Source organism: Sinocyclocheilus grahami, unplaced genomic scaffold (assembly GCF_001515645.1).
Source record: "Sinocyclocheilus grahami isolate Dianchi unplaced genomic scaffold, SAMN03320097.WGS_v1.1 scaffold729.1, whole genome shotgun sequence".
NCBI classification, from domain to species: Eukaryota; Metazoa; Chordata; class Actinopteri; order Cypriniformes; family Cyprinidae; genus Sinocyclocheilus; species Sinocyclocheilus grahami.
Window position 1 is genome coordinate 502,970 of NW_015505908.1, and position 9,897 is coordinate 512,866.

The 9,897-nt window shown below is 35.8% G+C and overlaps 1 protein-coding gene across 1 annotated transcript in view; it reads right to left on the bottom strand.

Moving 5' to 3' along the window:
• LOC107560474 (acid-sensing ion channel 4) overlaps positions 1-9,897 on the bottom strand; it is a 66,135-nt gene that overhangs the window by 31,691 nt on the left and 24,547 nt on the right. The window lies entirely within an intron of this gene.

Sequence of the window (9,897 nt, forward strand, 5' to 3'; positions counted from 1 at the left end):
TCGTACATGCGTACACGAGAGAGTCGCGTTCCAGTGGATGATGTAGGCGTAACGTAAATTTCTTTTGGACTACTGAAAAAGAACACAAATTCACTGCCATTATAAAGCTTGGAAGAGCCAGGACATTTTTAAATATAACTCCGATTGGATTCGTCTGAAAGAAGAAAGTCTTATACACCTAGGATGCCTTGAGGGTGAGTAAATCATGGGGTATTCATTTTTGGGTGAACTATCCCTTTAAATGAAGCAAAGTCTAAGTGAATGCCAAAGTTGGTGAAAACGTTTTGTCAATTTGTGTGCTATACAATTGAAAAAGTTGAAACTATTTTTTTTTAACAGTGTATGTAAAAAATACAAAAAGACACAGCAAAAGTAATCCACATATATAGAGAACAAACCTGATTGGTTCTCGCACTACAACTATGTTTGAGCTTCTGTTTACCATATATTTGATGTGCTTTATGTATGTGCCATGATCAATGTCTATATTTAAAAGCCTAAATTAAGTCAGTTGATCTTATAAAGTGATTGTGTCTCTTCAGAAAACTTGGATTAAATGGCTTGATTCATATGGATTACTTCTACAATGTCATTTTTGGATTTGGAATGACATGAGTAAATGACGACAGAATTTTCCATTTCCACCTGACCCTTTAAACATTTCAGAGACAGAAAAAAAATGATCTGTAGAAATGTACCACTACATTATTTGTAAAAATAGTACAAAACATAGGAATTATATACACAATATTTGCCATCAAAGCACATCAACTCTTGATCAAATTACACCTGGGTTAAAACAACAACAACAACAACAATTACTCACTCATCTGCCTTCATGAGGAGTTGAAACTATTTTTTTTAACAGTGTATGTAAAAAATACAAAAAGACACAGCAAAAGTAATCCACATATATAGAGAACAAACCTGATTGGTTCTCGCACTACAACTATGTTTGAGCTTCTGTTTACCATATATTTGATGTGCTTTATGTATGTGCCATGATCAATGTTTATATTTAAAAGCCTAAATTAAGTCAGTTGATCTTATAAAGTGATTGTGTCTCTTCAGAAAACTTGGATTAAATGGCTTGATTCATATGGATTACTTCTACAATGTCATTTTTGGATTTGGAATGACATGAGTAAATGACGACAGAATTTTCCATTTCCACCTGACCCTTTAAACATTTCAGAGACAGAAAAAAAATGATCTGTAGAAATGTACCACTACATTATTTGTAAAAATAGTACAAAACATAGGAATTATATACACAATATTTGCCATCAAAGCACATCAACTCTTGATCAAATTACACCTGGGTTAAAACAACAACAACAACAACAATTACTCACTCATCTGCCTTCATGAGACATAATAGGTCTAGAGGGGGTAATATGAGTGACTCAACACAGAGATGTATGACCACCATCATGCAATATTCCTCTGCAAAATAAGCCAATAAACTCACATCAGTGAGCACAGGGCTTAAGCTACATTCATACATTCAGTGTTAATCTCTCTCAGTGTGCATCTGATCTTCTTACGCTAAGCATTGAAAATTGCAGTCATGTAATTCAAACACTAAATAAGTGATGCACCTGCAGTAGATGCTCATAACTGAAGTCGTAAAATGTTCCATCTGATAAATTACACATCCAGCAAGAAAGCACCTGTCATGTGAATGTGAAATTCCCCGTGGACAGTTTTTGCTTACCTATGCACCTGCTATGACCACTCAGGTGACACCGATGATGCCCTGAAGAAGTGGAGATCAAGGCAAACCTTGTCACGTTCTCGCCTAAAAAAAAGCAATGCTATTAACAGCACCTTGCTCTTGTCAGCAGAAAACGACCAATCCTAACACAGCGTTGGCTAACCGAGCACTCTGTGAGCATTTCGAGGCTGAATGGAAAGCAAGCTTTCTCTCAGAGTCAGCTGGTTCATATTATGAAATGTTTTGGGAATAATTTTGTGAAAGGTAAAGACTATGAGATGATGATGTGGAGGAATGAGCGTCCCTGCTGCACGCTGATAAATTATTATTGATTGTACAATCATAAACAGCAGACAGAAGGATCAGAGACTGTGTACAAGCACAGGAGCTTCTGATTATGTGTCCCTTGACAATTGCAAGATAAAATATAGATTGAACACATGCTTTCATACAAAAGAAATACTCTCCTGAGGAGAATATTTTCAAAACGTATTATACTCTATATCATGACTTTGTTACATAACGGAGATACAGTAAATTGTCCATAGTGATGGATAAAAGCCATTTTGGTTTTTGGGGTCTCAAAGGGATAGTTCATTCACCAAAAATTTGTCATCATTTACTTACCCTCATTTCGTTCCAAACCCATATGACATTTGTTCAGAAAACAAATAAAGATACTATTAATATTCTCTCAATAATTTTGTCCATCCATTGAAAGACCAAAATGTTCAAAAACTAACAAAAAACATTCTGAAAGTAGTCCAAATGAATCGAGTGGTTTAATTCACATAAACAGAGAACAAACCTCATTAGTTCTCATGCATCAAGAGCAAGCACAGTTGAGTTTCCATTTACCATATTTTATATGCTTTTTCTATGTGCGTCTGTAAATATTTATGTGAATAAAAGCTTAAATTTTATCTGTTTATGATATAAAGCAATGGTATCTTTAAAGAAGACATGGATTAAACTGCTCGCTTCATATGGATTACTTTTATGACATATTTTTTTTAAAGCCTCAAAATGTTGTTTTTTGTGGACTTTCAATGGATGGAAAAAAAATGATGTACAAAAGTTGTGTGGGTTTAGAACGAGGGAGAGTAAATCATGACAGAATTTTCATTTTCATTACATTTTTTCACAACATTTGGTCATGTTATATGCAAGAACCAGTAAGGTTTGATTTAGAGGTTTACGCCACCATATTTGATGAGGTCTGTGCATGCGAGTGTTATTCACAGTTTGAATTTGATTTGAGATTGAATAACGGCATACCATTTAATCTGTTCAACATAGAAAGTGATCATGTTTAGAATATACCTCAATGAATTACATTTAGAATATACCAGAATGAATGGATTATTTTCACACTACTGTGCCTTTCTCCTTTATTTTTTTTAGGCTTGACAGCTTTGAACCCATTGACTTTCACAATATGAACAAGCTAATGTCCAATAATGTTAATCGCATCTCTTTTAATTGTACTTATATAATGCAGTTTACTGTGCAATTTTGACATGAGGAAAACATTTAGAGATGGAAAACAGATGATAAATATCATGTTGACATGATGAACAGATGTATCTTGCGTAAATTAGGCACATACTTCATTACAGCATATAATTTTACAAATATCACCATCAGAGGAACATTGGTGTTGAGGAAAAAAAGGCTAAAACCTTTCTAAAGATCATTAAGCTGTTGACATTTTTAGGGATGTCCTACATGTATGCGTCATTTGAATTGAAAATACCAACAGTAAAAGACAAGAAAGAATCCTCTTAGGTTTACATTAAGAACGAGAGACTATTTATATGTTCTGATGAAGCAGCTGGTAACTGTTATAAAGGGGGGTTGGGGACCCAGCGATGCTGTTTGCGGCTGTACTCTCAAGGCATTTCAATGGCTCTCTCTCTGTTCACAGATCCCTTGGCCGAACACAGCAGCCAGTGGAAGCAAATGTTAATTAGCGCTTGTCAGCAGAGCCTTGCCTTTAAAAGGAGCTGTGGAAAAGGTCAATGTATTACATTATTATTTCTTCTGCTTTGTGACACAAGAACTTTCCTCCCAAGTTTACGAGTTAGTAATGATCTGCTGAGCCACACCAGAATTGCGCTGTCCAATTAGCTAAACTCCCAAAGCCATATGGCACCTGGCTATTAGAGCTTTACAGAAGTCCTTTAGATGATCTCTGCGTGTTGTGAGTTATGAGTCTTCACTTATGTTTTATTTTAGAAATTTGGCAACACAACAGTTCTCCAAGATAAATCAAATGGACGATTTTATCTTCTACTTTCAGTTGACCTTTGGAAGTCTCTCTTGTGGATTGAAAATCAAAAGTGTGGCGTCTCAAAATCAGCCTCGGTAATTTCTATGTGTTCGTGTGTGTGTGATACCCTCGTCTCCATCAAGATAAGATCGTCCCAGCTGCATTAGAGTCACAACTAAATTAGATCCATAAGAAAAAGGTGTTCAAAATCAGCACAGTGCTGAACAGATTGAGGAGAAAGTGTGCGCCTAATGTATTTATTGGTTTTGCGAAGCAGTCAGGGTCTTAGCAATTCCAAGTCACTACATTAACAAGATTTCATAGCTGTCGAATGAGTTTCATGTGAGTCTCACGTTGCCAAATCTGTTTCGAATTCATAACAACATTTTATCATTTTAAATCCTCTGCCACATTCGGTGATAACAGAAATGAACAGTTGCTACTGCCAGAGCTGCATCCCTAAGCATGATGGTGTACGGAGTGGAAAAATCCTCATCCAGGTGAGAGTCTTTACTCGGGAGCAGGTCATTAATCAGGTATCACTCTCGTTCAATACCAGGCGAATGGGAGGGCAGATATTGCACAGTATTATCGTCTCCACCTTCATCATCATGACATTTGTTACGCCTCACCAAAGAGGGGAAAATATTCCTCTGATGTGATGCAATGTTTCAAAATCATCTTGGTTAAAGAGACAAAGGCTCAGGGACCATCGAGGGCCGGTGGACGCAGAGTCATGCTGACAGAGACAGAGGTGGGGGTGGTGGTTTATTACCATGTCAATGGCAGCCAAAACAGCCATGCTTTATATTCAGCAAGTCCACTCGGCTCTGGCGCAGATCTCCTCCACTCTCTCCCTGTAACCGATCTGCACACTGGCCCAATCATAGGCCATATATTCACAAACACAGTTAGACTTTTGAAAATGACATTTCTAATCTGCAGCCTCAAGCCAGGTGGGATGATCTACTGCAGTCTACATCATGGCATATAAAACATAAATCTGACTGGCTCGTAACTTATGAACATTATAATACAGAGGCTCATGTTACTCATCCGGAGCGTCTCTGCCTGGCAGAGAATCGTCTCACCATTTGCCTCACAAAGTTTACAGAAAACCATTTTTCTCTGGAGTTGTGTGGCACATACTACATAGGGAAGACTGGGGATAGTTGTCACAGAGGTATATCTCAGTAGTGAGGTTTTAAGTCAAAATTCAATTACACAAATGTGTTTTTTTGTAGCAGACCGTTTTTTTTGTATGTTGGTTTCAAACATGTAGTGCAACACCTTATTTTAATAATAATTAACACACACACACATATATATATATACTGATATTTCAGTTTTTCTTTTTTAATAAATCTGCAAAAATGTCAACAATTCTGTGTTTTTCTGTCAATATGGGGTGCTGTGTGTACATTAATGAGGAAAAAAATGTACTTAAATGATTTTAGCAAATGGCTGCAATATAACAAAGAGTGAAAAATGTAAGGGGGTCTGAATACTTTCCGTACCCACTGTATATATCGAATAACAATAAACAAACTCCGAGAAATATTACGACATAAGGATAAAACAACTAACCCCGTCTCCTGTATCAGCAGTATTTTAGTATCGTTGAGATAATACTAGAGTTTTTATAAATATTTCAAATTAATTTTTGGTTCGTTTTCATTTCAATTTTAGTTCAAGTTTTAGTAGTTTTTTCTATATAGTTTTTATTCAAATTTAGTTTAAGTTTAGGTAAACTATAATAACCCTGTCCTGTATATCACATTTAAACTGAATATAAGGCATAAAATGATTTTAAAAAAATATCCAAATTAAACAATCTTGTTAAAAAAAAATCTAATTAAATGTACATTTGATTGATTGGTTGACTGATTGATTAATTGATTGGAAAAAACAAAGATCATGAAAATGAATCCTATGGATGAATGTCAGTCTTCAAAAAATATGCCTAGGCATTTAATTGTTTCTTAAATATATGTATGTATCTGAGGAGGAGTGAAATGGCCTATAATAATATCTTACACACTTTGGGTCAATTAATTTCACTTTCATTTCACTTTCTTGACAGGGTTCAAGCTTATGAATTTATTTTAATCTGCAATGTTTAATGAACCTTGTAAGCTTTAATTTAATAATTACATACGTGCATGAACGAACAACAAGGCGTAGAAATTAGATGCTTTCATGGACCAAACCAGCTCATTAGCTTTAAAGTGCATAAGAGTTCGTCTTGACTAGAAAGATTTATCTTAATCTTGGTTTAGTTGCAGTTTTTGCGTAACTCAAATAAATTGTTCAAAGCTGCATCATGTCGTTAGCTCATCTGGCTCAGATCATTTCCTGATCCTGTTCCCGCTCTTAAGGTCATCATCTCTCCAATGAAAATACAAGGCAAGAGCGACTAACTCACTATTTAAGGCTTTACACCTTTAAGCATGCTGGATTCCTTTTCGGCCAGTTAGTCATCAAAGGGAGCAGATGGCTAATTTGAGGCACTTGCTGTGTGTGTTGTAGAGGATGTCATGGCTCACGTGTACACGCTAAGATCAAGAGGGCAACTGTGATGTTTTAGGTTCATGCTGTTACATGGAGCCCAGGCATACTTGAGCTCCCTTGGGGCTCAATACGAAAGTCATTTACACTTTCACCGTGCTCAGTGAGTACTGCCTCTATACACACATCCTGCATTAGGGCGTAAAGATACAGCTGCTGTATAGATTCTCCTCATCCCGGAGGGAGAAGCACTGCTCCGCCACTCACCCGACACAACACATCCGGCTCCTCATCATGGACGCTTCTATACAACGGTCAGGGTTTCTGTAAATGTGGACATCCTTTGATGAGATATTAGAATGTGTTTCATTTAATTAAGTAAATCTCTCAGTATAACTGGGACTAAAAAGGTCCCACTAATCATAGCCTCAGGGATGGCCAAAAATATATGAAATCGGTTGTTAGACTGCTAAAAGGGAGTATTTCTAAATGAACAGATATCGAGTTAATGGATCATTCTTATTTAAGATTCATATTTATTAATCAATATCAATAACTAATAAAATATGTAAGTTAATGTGAATGTATGTATTTAATTTCCTCTAAATACTCTAAATACTAAAGTTTTAATGATATGCACTACTGTTCAAAAGTTTTTTTTTGGGGGGGCATTAAATTGATTAAAAGTGTTAGCAAAGATAGATATAAGGTTACAACAAGATTTCTATTTCCAACAAATGCTGTTCTTCTGAGCGTTGTATTCATCAAAGAATCCTGATAAAAAAATGTTTCACAGTTTTCAGAAAAATATTAATCAGCACAACTGTTTTCAGCATTGATATAATAATAAGAAATGTTTCTTGAGCGGCAAATCCGCCTATTAAAATCTAAAGGATTATGTGACGCTGAAGACTGGAATAATGGCTGCTGAAAATGTAGCTTTGTAATCACAAGAATGAATAACATTTTAAAATTAGAGCCATCAAATAAATTAGTCGCAACCAAAATAAAAGTTTATGTTTATATAATATTTGTGTGTGTACTGTATATTGTATGTTTATATGTATATATAAATATACACACGTACACATATATATTTAAAGGAACACTCCACTATTTTTGTAAATAGGCTCATTTTCCAACTCCCCTAGAGTTAATGAGTTGAGTTTTACTGTTTTCGAATCCATTCAGCCGATCTCCGGGTCTGGCGGTAGCACTTTTAGCTGTAGCTTAGCATAGAAAATTGGCTCCATTATTTCTGCGTCAGTTCAAGCTTATTTTGTTAGCAGTTCTTTTATGCCTTAAGAGGTGAATAACATAAATGCTGTTGACCTATGCAAACACAAAGAGATCATCCGACAAACAGAGAGGACGGGTAATCATTACAGGGTGCAGCGGTCCAGACAACAGCTCAACAAAACCAGATCAGCGAGCGATGATAACTACCTCAACCACTTATGCAATGATTAGCCTTTCCATGACCCCCATCCAGCACCACAATCCAGGGGATTCTGAGGGATTAACAACATATTTGCATAATTAGGGACAGAAATGGTCGAAAACTTCCAAAAGAATGTTGTATATAAGATGCATATAAAGGTAAGAGAGCATGCAATGTGCATCTTTGCAGCTTAAATACATATTGATCCACATAAACAATCATTTCTGCCATTGATCATTGAGGTTTAGAAATTATTCTAATAATGAACTTCTTTGTAACGAAGTTCATTATTAAAACAGGCGATCATCATGCCCATGATCCATACGGTCAGGTCATGGGGCTGAAGATCAAGTCTACCTTGGAGAGACTCTTGACACATCCCAATGGTGACGTTACTTCATATACACAGGGTAAGACAGGGCAAGATGACCCTGACCTTCATTTTAGCTCTTCACCATAGATGGCACAAAATCTCTTTTGATGCACTTTTGATGAAGGGCTATGCTATTTTTAATTTTGTAATTTCTTATGAATATCAAGATATGTGAGATTTAGTCAGTCAAAACAGTTTTGAGGTTAACTGATCTAATTTTGTGTCTGGAAAATAATGATTTGTCACAATGTATTATGTTGTTTGTTAATGAAGGATTTGTGGACACATCAAAGTTCTTAGATCAACTTACCCCAGTAGGGGCCATCTTAACTCTCTTTAATATTTTACATTTCGTGCCAGAATAACTAAATTAGCAAATGACCCGATTTATTTCCTAACAACACACTGGCTGATGCATCATCATCCTGCACATGCTAAACTTACATCTAAATATGTTACAAAGGGGGGCATCTTCTCCCATCTTACCCTATTACTGCTGTAAACTTTATATAACATGAAGGTTAAGCATAGTTAAATTAACTGTAAATTGCATGAACTATTAGAAAATAAAAACTTTACAAAGGCTGCATTTATTACACAGCTATTTTGTTGTTGGTTCTAAAAAAACAGAAGCCTTTGTATCCTTAAGACGGTCAGAAAGAACAGATGGACCCACAGTATCAATAACATATCGCTGTAGGAACAAAAATTATAGTCTTTAATTTCAGCTAGTATAGATTTTTGTTGGCTAGATGGCTTTGTATGCTAAAACACAATAGTGAGGAAAGTAGATCGGTTAAACCACAAACCTTTGCTCACCGTGTCAATACTATTAAATTCAAAAGGCCAGATGCTCCTTGGGGATCTGAGGTCTTTAATCAGATGTATTCAAGATTTGAGTACTCAAAATATTAGCACCATTGAAAACAAATGCAAACTTTGACCACAGTATGGTCAGATCATACTTCCCTGTATTATGACAAAACACATTCAACAGCTAATAATCTGCAGTTTCACGTGTATTATGATTATGAAACCAGACAACTCACCAACACCTATAAGAGGTATCATTCTCACATTGGCAATCTATCAGTCTATTTCACACTACATATATCATTAGAAAACACCCACTGCCAGGTCTTATGCATAATCATGAATAAATACATCAAAACAAGAAAAGAACAAATGTAGCATAAAGATTGTTTGCACTCAGATTGCTCTAAGGCTTTCCCCCGCTCCTTTTTTTCTCACCCATTTGAGAGAAAGATTTCATATATTTCATCTGTTTTAGGTGGGGAGCAACTTTCATGACTGCTGATGTTTGAAGAATAGCTTTGAGAATTCTTGCTTTTATTAAGGGCTTGTAAAGGCTCCTGTATCTTGTGTTCCACAGTTATTCTCTAAAGCATGTATAATACCAGTAGCACGAGAACATTGAACCAGAAATCACAAAACTGTACAAGGTTGATGCAAATACCACAAATATCATAATATATATTTTTTTACATTCACACACACACACACACAGGAGAGAGAGAGAGAGAGAGAGAGAGAGAGAGAGAGAGAGAGAGAGAGAGAGAGAAAAA